General features: G+C 52.3%; 2 long non-coding RNA genes across 2 annotated transcripts; both read left to right on the forward strand.

The window, feature by feature from the left end:
- Positions 1–4,288: 4,288 nt before the first annotated feature.
- Positions 4,289–5,473, forward strand: LOC309859694. The gene is made up of 2 exons (XR_014308825.1): positions 4,289–4,492; positions 5,063–5,473. It is a non-coding gene; the product is annotated as an uncharacterized lncRNA (long non-coding RNA).
- Positions 5,474–6,694: 1,221 nt separating this feature from the next.
- On the forward strand, positions 6,695–7,496 carry LOC309859696. Its single transcript, XR_014308826.1, has 2 exons — positions 6,695–7,013; positions 7,113–7,496. It is a non-coding gene; the product is annotated as an uncharacterized lncRNA (long non-coding RNA).
- Positions 7,497–14,267: the final 6,771 nt, after the last annotated feature.

Here is a 14,267-nt window from a genome sequence, read left to right on the forward strand (position 1 = left end):
AACTTTCCATCCAATGGCTCCAGAGAGAAGCCTGGGACACAGGCATCAAAATGCAAGATGATACATTCTGGACACAGCACAGTCATTGTCCGGAGGGAAAAGGCACAATCCTTCCTCTCAAGGAGCTCACCATTGGACTTGCCCGCAGACAGCGAGAATGTAGAAGAGGGGAGAAGGCTTCCACTGCGGGGTGCTGTACTCTGGGCATCCAGAAAAAATAGTGAAACCAGTTTTAAATGGGGATTGAGCAAGGTTTCCAAGAGAAGGTGGCATTGGAGTCAGACCTTGGACATTGGGCTATCGGGTTAATGGGATGGCAGAGATGGTCCTTTCAGGCAGAGGATGTAATATGTCAAGAAGTCTTATGGAGAAACATCTGGAGACGCTGTCTTAACGTAAAGGAGGAAGCATACACTTGGATGGGGTCAGTCGGTTAAGCATCTGACCCTTGGTTTGGGCTCAGGTTGTGATCTCAGGGTGGTGAGATGGAGCCCCGTGCCAGGCTCCGAGCTCAGCAGGGAGTCTGCTGGAGGTTCTTTCCCTCTGCTTCTCCGCCCCCCCATGCCCACTCTCTTCCTCTCTCTCTCTCTCAAATAATAACTAAATCAATCTTTACAGCACAGAGTTGGACTTTTTGGAAAAGTTCCTTAAATCTCAGCCCCATCACCTCCTGTCGAATCACCCCGATCCAAGCTCCGGACCTGCCCCTGGACAGAGGGCTGGCTGCACATGGCAGAGTCGATGCCAACACTTCGCCCTGCAGGGGGCCCATCCCCGCAGCTCCCCGGTGAGGGTACAGGCACAAGTGTGTTCTTTGTGTCTGTCCGTGCACATCTGTGTGCGTACCCTCCGCTGCCAGTCTGTATTCTCGTGGCCTCTCCCCAGTGCTCCTCGGGCAATGGTATCACGTTGGCATCAAGGAAACTAACACAAACACGTTGGTCCACAGTGGGTAGAGATAATTGAGGAAACCTGTAATGAACTCGTGCGTTTGGGTCTGGTTTGTGGTTCTATCATGAAGATCACGTATCCTCGCTCTTTCTAGAAAGACCTCACGTCTTGATTTAAGTGTTCGTTTTTTGAAAACCTTGTGTTGTAAATACCATATAAAGATAGGACCTTGGTACAAAATAAAGGAATGTGGGGTTTCAACATAGTTGGATAATTTTTAAAAATCAGAGCCAGCCCAACTTTTAATTAAGGCAAGGGAGCTTAATTTAAACAAATAAGTGATTAGAGGTGACTACCAGTGTATAAACAAGAGCATAATTTTTTTAAAAATGTGATCCTCATTCTTTCCATTTGAGGTAACATCCTCATCTGACTTTCTCGCCCTGTTCTCTCTATACAAGAGGCAGGGAGCTGAGGTTTTGGCCTCTATTAGCAGCCACTTTTTTGGCGAACAGTAGGACAGAACACACAGCAATCAAATCAGCCTCGAAATTGGCCCAAAACATTAAATAGGCCCGGACATGATGGTGTATTTTCAGGCACATATAAACTTGGCCTGCATTCTTCAGGGCGTGAGTCTGGCACCTTTCTGGATCAGTACATAAGCTTTTTGAAAAGCCCAAACAAACCATAAGGAAATCCTGCATTTTGAAACAAAAGGTATAAAAGCTAAGTAAAGACACACACTGCCATTGTCTGCTCTGCCGGGATGTGAGCTGTTGCCTTGGGAGAAAGATAACAAGGTGCCGTATTTGCAGGGCCAAGACTCCAGGTCCCATGAAAACAAGATTAAAAAAATAGCAAGAAACAAGAAGTGCTCCATGGGCTTTCAGCTGGCCCAGGAGAGAAAAAAAATCTGGAGAGCTTCTCCATCCTGAAGTTCTTTGAGAAATGGAAGCAGCAGGCAAGGAAAACAAGAAAGAACATCAGGACTAGGTTAAAGTTTTCAGGAAATACATGAGGGTAGACAAAGAGCAAAAAAAAAAAAGGGGGGGGGCAGAATACTGTAATGGCAGCCAAAGGAACTGAGGGGAATGGGTTTGTTTTTAAAAACGTGGACTAACAAGTTTGCATTTTATTTTGCGTTGCCACACATCTGCATATTTAGAAAACTACATCTGTTTGGTAGTAATGGTTCAGTACAAGAAGGTATTACAGTTGGTGTCTGAGTGTTCTGATTCTAAGTGTTTTGTTATTCCAGGTCTAATAGGGCAGTTAAGGCACCTATAGCAGCATTTTTTAAAATTTGTTGTAAAATAATAAAAGGTAATGTGATTTTTTAAAAATGTGTTTGTTTTTTTCACTCCCCTCCCCCTTCTTCAGGGGTAAGAGTGTGGAAAAAAAAAATGTAGGCCCATTTCATGAATGAATAAGAAGTTGAAAGATAAATGACTCCATATTAGTTGAGCCTTAAAACTGCTTTTTTAAAAATGGTCTCTCTTTTTTTAACATTTTATTTTTAAGTCATCTCTGCATCCAACATGGGACTCGAACTCATGACCTCGAGATCAAGAGTCTCATGCGCCTCTGACTGAGCCCCCCAGGCACCCCTAAAAAATTATTTTAACCAAGAAAAATCAAAGTAAGGGGGAAGGACACCTGGGAACTAATAAAGATGCTGTCGATTATGGTTTTTTTTTTTTTTTTAATTTTATTTATCTGAGAGGAAGAGAGAGCACAAGCAGAGGGAAGGGCAGAAGGAGGGGGAGAAGCAGGCTCCTGGCCGAGCAAGGAGCCAGACTCGGGGCTCGACCCCAGGACCCCGAGATCATGCCCTGAGCTGAAGGGAGACGCTTAATTGAGCCACCCACGTGCCCTTCTGTCAATAAACTATTGATAAGGACATATTAAGGGGATATTTAGAGAACTTGAGGACAAGCGAATGATAGGTTGAACTAACACGCATCCCAGGGTATTCAATGGAATGAGCTAAAGAATGTACAAGAGCGCGGAGGGCAGTTATTTTCGAATGCCATCCAGTATGCAGGGACACTGAGAACAGGTGTCTTAACATTATATTGTGTTTCATGGTAATATCATGCGTGATAAATGCATCACTTGTTCTCTGAGTCAGACACGTTAGCCTGGGTCTCATCTTTCCCTCCTCTCTCAGGAGCAATGTGATAGGATTGACTAAAGCAAAAGATGCTTCAAATGCCTTTTGGTTTTAAATAGAAACAGAAACATGCCTCCCAATAAAAAAGAAGGGAACTGAGGCATTGGGAAACCAAGGGAATTGCTGAAGATCAAAGACCAAGTCAAAGACGAAGTTCAGACCCATTGTCTGAACAAATCTCCCCAAAAAATCTCCCCCCAAAAGAACAAATTCTCCCCAAGAAATCTCCCCAAAGAAGGGAGAGCACAGAAGGTGACCTGGGTCTCAGGGGTTAATGCAGGCATGCCCGTGGAGGGTGGGGGAGCCCACACTTTAGCTGGAGCCGTTAGCATGGAAGCAAACCTGTCTACAGCTTCACCGGTTCTCTTCAGCCATTTTCCTGTGCCAAGGTACACTCGGCCAATGGCAGAGCTAAAGCTATGGATCCCAAGTCATTCTTCCACCCCCTTCTGCAAACACATTTCAGAAGGACCCTCACTCTGCTTCATGAGTTGCAGAATGAATGTGAGCCTGCCCCTTACACGGCACGGTCGAGACAGGGGAGTGAAGTGTTTTACCGGTTTCTGCCCATCGATGAGACCAAGGGAGACATTAACCTCATCTGGTGGTAACTGGAGGCAGGCTTTGGGGTGGAGCAGAAGACGGTCGGTGGGCACCCAATGCACTTCATAAGGTCTCTCACTGAACCACCGAACACAGGGCGGGCAGATGACAGATACAGACCCCGTCCTGGATGGGTCTCTGGGGCCCCCTTCCGCTTCGGCCCCTCCAAACCGGCCAGGGCATCCCATGCCGCCTGCACACACCTGTCACCCCTCCCCAGCCCCCCAGCCGGGAGGGCCAGTGGGGTCAGGCAAGACCTGCCTGCTGAGGCGTGCTGACAGGTCAATGACAGTCAGCAGAGAACAGCCGTGCCAAGGAAGAGTGTGCTCTCCTGGGCTGGCTCAGCTGGGGGCAGGAAGGCAGGGGCAGCTGGCGTTACGTGAAGCCCTTGATTGTCCCTTACGAAATATTCGCCGAAAGTGGATTTGCGTTGGCCTGGTTCTAAGAAAAGTCGCTCAAGTGGGATTTTGAACGGCAGAGGCACTGTGTCAACAAAGCCAAGTGATAAGCTGCTCGCCATTGCTCTGCGCTAATGTGTCCAACTGTGTACCACGGGGATCGGTTTTATATCTCTCTCCAGATCGGTGTGTTTTTATGACAACCGTCTCCATAGCAACCAGGTGTCCAGACACTAAATGGATCTCAAGGATATTAAACCTGAGCCTGGTGCCGGAAGCCCACTCTGATGGCTGTTTCCCTGGGGCCATTACTGGTCGAGGGCTTTGGGGAGGGCTCAGGAGGCGTTGGGGGGGTCCCCCAAGACCCAGCTCTGCATGCGGACGGGGTGAGGGGAGAGGAGCCTCACAAAAGAGTGAACAGCAGGTAAACTCCACTCGCTCGGAACTAAATGGGGACGTGCTGCAAACACCGGAGACTGAAGAAATTATGTCAATGGCCATGGAAGAAATAACCACCGAGAATTCTCCTGGAAAGGCCTGAGTGGGCACGTCTGGGGGCCAATATTCCAAAATGAGAAGGTGTATGAGACTTACAGTGCAGGAATTGAGGAGATTGAGGTAGCGGGAGGAGAAAGATGACAGGGAAGCTTCAAACGGGAAACCACACAGGAGCGTTGGAGTGAAGGGCTCCAGGCTCTGGTGGGGCTGAAGCTGGGATCCCAGTCAGGGGAATGAGCCCCCCTCCCGGCTGCTGGGGTGAGGCCAGACAGCCGACCCAGGGAAGAAGGACAGGGTGGTGCCGGGGACAGAGGTGGAGACCAGAGCATCCCCTCGACGTGCTGTGGCGGCCGCTCTCTGTTGCTGGAGTCGCAGGGGGCTCTGCCCATAGGTGAGCCCGGCCGATGCTGGGTCCTTCTGTCCCCAGCCACGCCCCACCTACGGCTTCTTTTGTTTCGAGGTGATACCCACGTGCTAACTGATAATGCTGTTCCAGGCAGAACCGGAAGGAAGGCACAACTGATGGAAATGGAACAGAGAGTTATGCAGTTGGAACCCCAGGAAGAAGTTTCCCCAGTGACATCCAAACAGGCTGCAAATGGCCTTTTGCAGGGAACTCCCTGTCATAATCTAAACCAGGACCGGACTCGGCGGGGTGGACGGCCGAGCGCTGCGAGGGAGGACAGCGAGGCCACCTCTCCACCATCCTCCCACTGGCCCACGATTGTGCGGCGGAGTTGTAACGTGCGACTCGTCGCTTGCACGAGGATGTCTGGGTCCCCCAAGCTAGGTGTGTCCCTCGAAGAGAGCTGCTCTCTCCCAAAGGAAAGCTTGGGGTTAATTCTGCAACTGACAGCATGTCTGGCAACCAAATAAAAGGAAACCACATTCTCCATGAATGAAGGAAGAAGCAGGAGGAAGGTGGTTTTTTTTAAATTTTTTTTCCTTTTTCTTTTTTTAAAACATGAGTAAGATCCTCAATATGTTTGAGATTATTTAGCAAATTCTCTGAAAGGGTCCTCGGGTCACAAAGTAACAGATCGTGGAGGTAGAAACCACATTCTTCCGACGTCCCCTTCCCTACTTGACCCCAAAGATAGCAGGGTGGGCGTCGTGGGGGTCTCTGTGCAGTTAACCGTTAACAATTCATAAAAGTCCAGACCTCTGCACGATAAGTCCAGTCCTTGGAATGTTATTAGAAAATCCTATTTCTGGTCTGTTATGAAACAGAGGTTTTGATGTGCTGCCAGGTTTATGGGGAACTCTGGAAACAGAACACTTGCTGTTCTGAGGAGCTGAGACCAGTGGGTGTTACATAAAGCTTTCCTAGCAACTCAGGTTTATCACAGAATGGGAGGCTGCAGTGGAAAAAAAGCAAACGAGTTAATGCAAAACATGAGCCAACCCACTATCCCCATTTGCTCCGAGGCCAGCCAGCAAATTTGTGGGAGTGATTTTTAACCCCTGGGGCCCTGCAGGCCCAGGACTGTGGTTGGCTGCAGGTTCAGCCCCAAAATGCTTAGACGGCTGGGAGCCGAAAGGCACCTTCACACAGAACTCACGGAAATGCAAAGCAGTTTTTTTTTGTTGTTGTTGTTTTTTTTTTTTTTTTTTTTTTTGCCTCTGAACCAATTGCTGATTGAAATTCACACAAACACATCTTCTTTCCCCTTCTTGGGCCGCTCTCAGTTTCTCTGGGCGCTGCAGGCATTAAAGGGAGGAAGGTCACATCATCGAATCCCTGCCAAGGAAAATGCATCTTATGGCGCGACTGTGTGTCTGAAGTAAATGGATAAGAATCTCATTTCTAAACTCTTGGATCCAAAATTATGCAGATTAGCATCGAATCCCTTTCGGGAGGTGGCTGCCAACTTCTGTAGGGTTTCTGAAAAGCATTCGTCCAGTCGATTGTTGTAAATCTCTCAGGGGTGGGAGGGTAGGAGTGGGAGGACTTGGGGGCAGAAAGCACACAAAATACCGTTTGAACCGCAAATCGAGGCCAATGGCCTACGAGGATCTGCTCACACAGGAGCGGTGTTACGAAGAGGAAGAGAAGATTTCTCGACCGTGAGGATGGGTCTGACATGTTGAGCTGGGTGGCAGGGGGCCGGGGGGGCTGTCAAGAGAAAAGATGGTTGAGTTGGAACTCAAGCAGAGAGAGGAGAGGCGGTTGGAGGAAGCAGGTTCCCGGTGGGCGGCCCTTGTGAACCTGCCTGGGGACTTCAAGTCTCTCTGTGTTGCCCACTCCCCCGGACTGTTGGTGAAAGAAGCATTAATTACTTGATTTGAGAAGGGAAAACGCCCATTTCATAAAATCCCAGAGCCCCGTGTCCCTATGAAAGCAGTTATCCCAGTGGGTGGATAGCCTTTCCTTACATAAATCAGATCACCCCAAATCTAGAAGAGCTGTACCCACCAGCCCTTCTTTGCTGAAGAGAGCACAGAAGGTAAGAGTGGCTTTTTTGCCTTCAAACAAAGAAACCCGAAGACCTCCTAGTCGGACTGGCAGTTGCAGTCACTCAGTAGAAGGTGAATTTCTATTTTAGGTAGACCTTGAGAAGTCACCAGAAATCCAAAGAAGAATTTGCCCCGAGATGCCTCTTCAACGATTCATTAAAAGCGAAAACAAAGAAAGAGGGAGGACATGAAAGCAGGCAGCAGATCGGCCGCAGGAAGGCGGTGGCGCCCAGCCACGGTCCCTGCACCGTCTAATAATAAGATCTTATGATACCCATTTGATGATAACGAGAAGGGGAACCCTCTGCAGAAGGCTTCACCCCAGGATTCCTGCCCCGCCCGCCGGTGGGGGCGCCGGCCTGCAGACCTCGGACGCTGGCCAGTGTCTGGTGGTGGAAAGCCGTCCGCAGCCCGAATGGCCCTAATGAGCCAATTTCAATTGAAATGAGATCAATACTACTCATTTTTCTCTTGCTGGCTCCCGAGTGATTCATGAATCTGAAAACTAGTTCATGAATCAGAGAGAGGTGGGGAGGTGTGGGGTGGGGGGGCGGGGGCACATTTGTGCCGTCGGGAACCTCAGTTTCTTTCGTGAACCCAGCCATGAGTTGCATAACGCTTGCTTGCCTGCCTGCTGCTTTCCACCAGCCTTTTCGGAAACAGCTTTTGGCTTCCGTGTAGTCACCTATTTTCCTCCTCCAAAGGGAGAGAGATGACGCTGTGTCCTGATTGTGCGTTCCTCTGTCTTGGTGGGTAGCTTTACGCCCTTTGTCTGTGTAGCTGAGGATGCGTGTGCGTGTCTGTGTGTGTGTGTGAGAGAGAGAGAGAGAGAGAGAGAGAGGAGGGAGGGAGAAGCAGCAGCGTGGGCCCGGCCGCGGGCCCTTTAAACCTGACCGGGAGCCAAGCTGATTTCTCAGCGGAGCTTCATAAGGAAGCGGGAGATGGGGCCGTTGGAAACCACAGCCCTGCGAGTGCTGATTACAGCCTGCGAAGGAAAATGAGATTTTTATCTCACAGGAATTCAGTTATAAAAATAAAATACAACGTCTGGCTTGATTCAGCTAAATGTACAAGCACCGGGGCGTTTTTCATTTAACGGGGAAGCTGGACAAGAAGAATGACCTAAAACACGGCGTTTCAAGAAAGTCAGGGGAGAGGGGGCGGTTACAGGAAGGAAGTGGGAGTGGAGGGGTGTTTGTGTGTGTGTGTGTGTGTGTGAGAGAGAGAGAGAGAGAGAGAGAGAGAGAGATGGAAGGAGAGAGCGAGGGCGGGCGGGCGGGCAGGGGGAGGTGGAGAGAGAGAGAGGGAAAAAAACCGCCCTGCTGGCCAATGGATACAGCGGGATGATGTCACTGGAACAGTTGGAGGAGAGCGGAGAAAAACAACTTCGGAGCTGTGCTAATCCTGTTTGCTGCCCTGAAGGGAATGGAAGGCGGCCAAGGCAGGGAGTTCTGGGAAACCATATAAGGGTGCCAAACAAGCTTTGCCGCCAACATTAGGAACTGACAGCTTTGTTCTTTGTAACTTGGCTGCCCGCCAGAGGCCTCATTTCAGCTCCGCGGCATGATTACCCTGGCGGGCCGCCAGCCCCGCGCTGAGAGCTCCTTTTCTTCTCTCCGAGGCTTTTTTTTTCCTCTTTCCCTTTGCCAAACATGGAGCAGTTACCATGGCAGTGGAAAGTAAAGTTTAAAACACACACACACACACACACACACACACACATGCACACACAGCCAAGTGGAGAGGCACGCCTTGCCCCAGCTGTGCCACGGGAGCCGACCGAAGAGGCCGCTCCCCGACCCATCCGGCCCCCGACTGGAGACAAACATGCTGGAAGGCTGGCCGCCGAGCGCGGGGAGGTGACTCCGGGATATACGGAGGCCCCGGGCCCACTGTCGGCAGAGAGAGGGCCCGGCTCCCAGGCCCCCGGGGCCTCCCACCCACCCCTCCCCACCCGCCACCGGCCCCCACCCTCTCTCCCTCTCCTTTCCTGAGGCATTGTGGAGGACGTAATGTGAAACGGAAAATGTCATGATTTCCACTGGGAATGCGTCCATGGTTTTGAGAAAGCTCCAGAAACCCGGGGCCGTGGAGCACTACAGAGGGCAGGAAGGAGGAGGAGGGGTGCGGACGGTCACCGTGGCCCCTAGTCACCAAGGTGAACCCCAGAGCCAGCGGCCAAGGCCTGGAGGGCCCTGCGGGCGGCCGGAGCAGAGCCTGGCCGTGACCCTGGGGTTCCAGGCCATGGCGGGGGAGGGTGGTTGTGGGGTGCCCCACCGGAGGGTGCTGCGGCCTTTGGCGCAGTGGGCACCCAACTGGCCACTGGGTCCTGGAACCGAGGGGCAGGGCAGGCCTTTCTGCCACTTGGCAGAGCACGGGTTGTTTCGCTTTACTAGGGGACTCTGAAGAGTCCAGGCGACTATTTTTAATCGGGTTCATTTTTCACCTGCTTGGAAAGTGGAACATCTCCTGGGAGGTGACAAGTCGTGATCAAAGGCCAGTCTCCAGGCAGAGAGCTGGCAGGCTTCCGAGGTAAAGGTTACTTGGAAGTGGAGGCCCAGTCGCCTGCGTTCCGCACTGCACAATGTGACACTCCTCACCCTCAGGGCTCAGCAAGATTCTCGGAAGGGCCTCTTCTGGTTCTAGGAGGTGTCGCAGCAGGGGCTGACTTGGCCATTTCCTGGCGTCTTCCGTTGGAAGCCAAAAGGCCAAAGCAGGGGCCACTGTCATGAGGCCTGCCAGGGCCTCCCTCTGCAGCGGCTGCGCCACAACCGGCCCTCTGAAAGGGACTCCTCTGCCTTGCGAGAGCGGGCGTGCCTGCCTCCCCTGTGGGCAGCAGAAGTGCCAGGCAGGAAACAGCTCAAGGTCATGGAGGAAAAGGTTGGCAAGTAGGAGACAGACCCCAGAGTCCCCGTTTCTGCTCCTCTCTGCTTCTAACCCAGCCCCGAGTGCCTTTCTCGAGAAGCATGGGGCTCCCTGGGGCAGTTGGGGGCGCCATGACGTCTTTGGGGGATGCCCCCAGGCAGAGCAGTGACCTTCAGAGGGCAGTTCCCCTCACCCATCCCTGTTAAGCAGAATCTTAGCCCTCTTGCCTCCCCGGGCCCCTCAGCCCCTGTACCCCACCCCTGCCCTCACTGTCAGCAGAGCCGAGGATGTAGCCATGTAAGTGGTGACGTGAGGAGGTGAGTCCCTTTAAACAGCACCCACAGCCCTGTGGTCGCGAGGGGGTAGCAGAGCCCGGGAGGGTGGGAGCAGGAGGTTAGCAAGGGACACACTTCTGTGGCAGGCGGAGAAGACAGAGCAAATAAACACTTGCTGACAGGCCGACCTGGTCTGAAGACAAACTCCACTTGCTTATGACTTAGGAGACGGAAGGGTGGTCTGGGGCTAGAAGCAAAGCCACGACCTTGCCGTCCCCTATCTCCACAGTGGACTCCGAAGCAGGGGCAAGCACTCCTGGGGTCGGTAGAGTAGCCGCCCGGACGTGGGGAGGGCCTGGCCCGGTACCTGGAGCTGACTGCCGTGAAGGAAACGCTCACTAGTGCCTCTCGAGAAGCAACTTGGGGTCCCTTCGGCACAAGAGACCTGGTATCTTGGGACGTCTGGTCCCATGAAAGGCGGCATGTCCCCAACCCCATTCCCTCTGCCTGTCTCGCCAGGTGTGTGTGGCCTAGAAGACAGCCTGGGGCCGCGCTGTCTGAAGCCGTCCTCCTCACCTCCAGGAGGGTGGAGATCCAGGTCCCGGCCTCGTGTGGGGACGGGCGGTGTTCCATTCTCCGTCTCAGAGAAGGCCAAGTGGTGCAGGGGGACAGACAGACGCTCCCCCACCCCAGGGCAGCTGCAACCCCTTGCCTGCCTCACCCAGCACCTCCACGGGGCGGGTCACCTGGCCCCACAGAGGTGAATCTGGTTCCCCCAGGGGCTCCTCCTTCCTCAGGATCCATGAATTTGACGAGGCACACATGAAACAGCAGAAAAACCATTACCCTCACGTACAGATTAATGTACGTTTCCTATTAGGTTTGTCAGGCAGACAGAAAAGGAAGATCCTGGGGGATTTTTCTTTCCTGAGAAACCAAGGGAAAGCAAAAACAGATCTATCTGTAGTGTGTCTGTGCATGTGTGCATGTGTCTCTGTGAGTGTGCATTGTGTGCCTGTACATGTGTCTGTGTGTGAATGCATGTGTGTGTCTGTACGTGTGTCTGTATGTACATGTGTGTCTCTCTGTGTGCAGGTGCGTGCGTGTGTCTGTGTGCGCATGCATGTGTGTGTCTCTGTGTGTGCGTGTGTCTGTGTGACTGCACATGCGTGTGTGTCTGTGTGTGCACATGTGCGTGCATGTGTGTGTCTGTGTGTGGCAGGAGGAACGCCCAGCATCAGAGGCCTAAAGCATGAATGGTACCTGCAAACACGTTAGCTGCTCCAACTCTCCTGTGATCCTGTATTTCTGGGCCTGGTTATCCTCCCTCATTAAGAAGCCCAATTTAATTTCTTGCCTCATCTGCATGGTTAAAAATAATGACATACAGATGCGAAGCCTGCACTAAAAATCAAAGTACAGAGAGGTTCTACCTGTCATCCCAGCACTTCACGGCCGTCCTGGAAAGCATTTAAGACACTGGTCCTTGCAGACACACAAGTGAGACTCGTCACTAGCCCCGTCACTGAGAGAAGCCTTTGTATGTCCGTGAAAGCCAAGGGTGGGAAATTCAGATCAGGCTCTCATGTGGATTTCGTGGCGCCGGGGGCCTGGTGGTTGGCCAGGTGAAGGATTCTAGGATGACCATGTAAAGAACAGTCCAACTTCCGAGGTGGTCTCCAAAGTAGCATGGTGACTGTCATGGGTACAGGACTCCTCCTCCTTAGCCAGAGCTTGAGTCTGAACCAGAGAGGGGCATAAAAGATGAGGCCTTGCCAGCACCAGCACCCCACACCCCCACACATACCCCCTTGTTCACCCCCTCTCCTGCAAGCGGCTCTCCCCGGAGTCCGGGCATCTTCAGCTCTAGGGGCTTAGGATGGGTCATTTGCCTGGGGAGGGAAAGACTGTGGCCCTTTGTATCCATGTCTTTAGGGCTCCAGCCGGTTGGGTGTGATGAGTTTGAAGACTGACCCAGGTGCGGGGAGCTGCTTATAATAGCCATCCCCAAATCAATGTTTTGGAGCTCACAGAATTAGCTGTGCCCAAAGAAGCCTCTGCGGCTGTTTCTAGCAGGAGGGAATTAGGAAAACTGCCATTTATCAAACTGGTTTTGAGGATTTTGAGAAGACACTCGAGGGTTTGCCCGAATGTTTGACTGTTCCTAATACACTGTCCTGAATCGTGTATCTTCCTGGGGCAGGCGGTCACAAGGCGGGTCAGCTGACGCACGCGCACGTGAATCTTTGGGTAGAGTCATATGTAAAATCGTGCCACCTAGGATTAGTCAACAGGTTCATCTTTCTTATCTCTACAGCTGGTGTTACGAGTGCCACCAGACCAGATGGAGAGGAGAGCTCTGCTATCTTTGTGCACAAGGCCCCTGCACCCCCACCCTGGGCCCATGACCCTCCCCACATCCCAGAAGACCTCAGGGATAGTGTCTGTCCTTCTCCCTTCTCAGATGAGGATGGGGGGCAGGGGTGGGCCTAGGGCCCAAGTTCTCTACAGGCCCTGAAGACCACCCATGAGGTAGGCCCAGATAAAGACCCACAGAGGACGCTACCTGGCTCCTTCCCTAAGGAAGCCCGACCCAGAATGCCAGGAGGAATGTCTCATGTGACCACAGGCCTGGCCCAGATTCTTGGGTTGCTTCCTGGTCCTTCTGTACTTGCACAAGAAGGCATCTGTGAAAACTAGGAATGTACTTTCTGGCCACAGAGTGAGTCTTGGTGCATAAATCTGGGCTGAGGTCACACAGCGCTTCCATCCGCCCGTCTGTGACCAACATGGGACAGGACCGGAAGGGGAAAAGGAATGTTTCCCTCACATGTGTGCAGAGAGGGGCCTCGGGGCTCTAGAGGGGAAGCGGACGCTGAGTGAACCTCCCTGGAGGGTCGGGCCCAAGGGCTTAGTTCTGGGGTCTGCCTGCTCTTTCCTCCGGCCTCAGGCTGGCTTCTCAATGCCCCGCAAGGCCCCTCCCATAAACGGAGAGCCTGGTGACCTTGGGCAAATCTCACACTTCTCGGGTTGTCTCAATTTCCCCACTTAGGTAGGTGACATCTCTAAAACATTTAATGATTAAGAGAGAGCTACGGGCCAGAAACTTCACAATGGCCCGTGGCAATGGATGGGGTGCCAGATGGGTAGGGCGGATGGCAGAGGCCTGCAGGTTTGGGGCGCAGCAGGGGGGTTGTAGGGGGAAGAGGAGAGAAACGCTTACTAACTCTGTCAGTGAATGAGCCGGATTCTCAGAGTCTGCACTGCTGGACCCGGGGCTCTGTCCCTATAGGTCCTACATGTGTCCGGGAGCAGATCCTGCTGCAGAAGTCCCTGGGGTGGGTTCCCTAAGGGCTGGTGCCGTGCTCGGCGGCCTCTGGGCTCATCTTGTTTCTTCAGCCACCGTGTGAGCTCTTAGAGGGCTGAGGCTGCATTTCAGCTTTCCCCCGTGTCCCTGTAACCAGCAGGACACAGTGTCGTGTGGGAAGTCCCAAACATCTCTTCTTGGCGGACTGAACATTAAGGGAAAGGTAAGCGCTCGAGAGGCACATGGGCTTCCCTATGTCATTTGGACTAGGGAACAGTGACACGGCTCCTCAGATGACCGAGTTTAGCCTTAAAGACAGCAGAAAGCCAGGTGGTCTCAGGGCCGCCCTACACCTTTCTACCACTTTATGTGCAAAGGCAGAGGAGGGGTTGGTCTCAGTTTTTTGTTTTTAAACATAATAGAAAAGGCTCAAATGTTCAGCGGGAAGGTATCCTTGCAGACCGTGTAGGTTTTTACCAAGCAACTCTGTGTATAATCAGGAAAAGGCAAATGTGTGTGTCACCGACATCTCCCTATAACTGCGGCAAATACCAAGCAGAAGGAATAAAGGCTTCTGTCTATCCAGCCCTGGCGTGCCCTCCCTCCCCTTCCACAGATGTGGATGGGCAATGCTGGGCCAGGCTCCTATTCCCTGAGTCACAGATCACCTTAACATCTATGCTGTTTTGTATCTGTTGGAGTTTAAGTTAGGCCCATGGAGTTCTTCCCGCAGTTCACAGGCTGGCTTTGGCTGTAAGCATTTTTTCCACCTCATGCACATTCATTGAACCTTATAT

Source organism: Mustela nivalis, assembly GCF_964662115.1.
Source record: "Mustela nivalis genome assembly, chromosome: 2".
Classification (NCBI taxonomy): Eukaryota; Metazoa; Chordata; class Mammalia; order Carnivora; family Mustelidae; genus Mustela; species Mustela nivalis.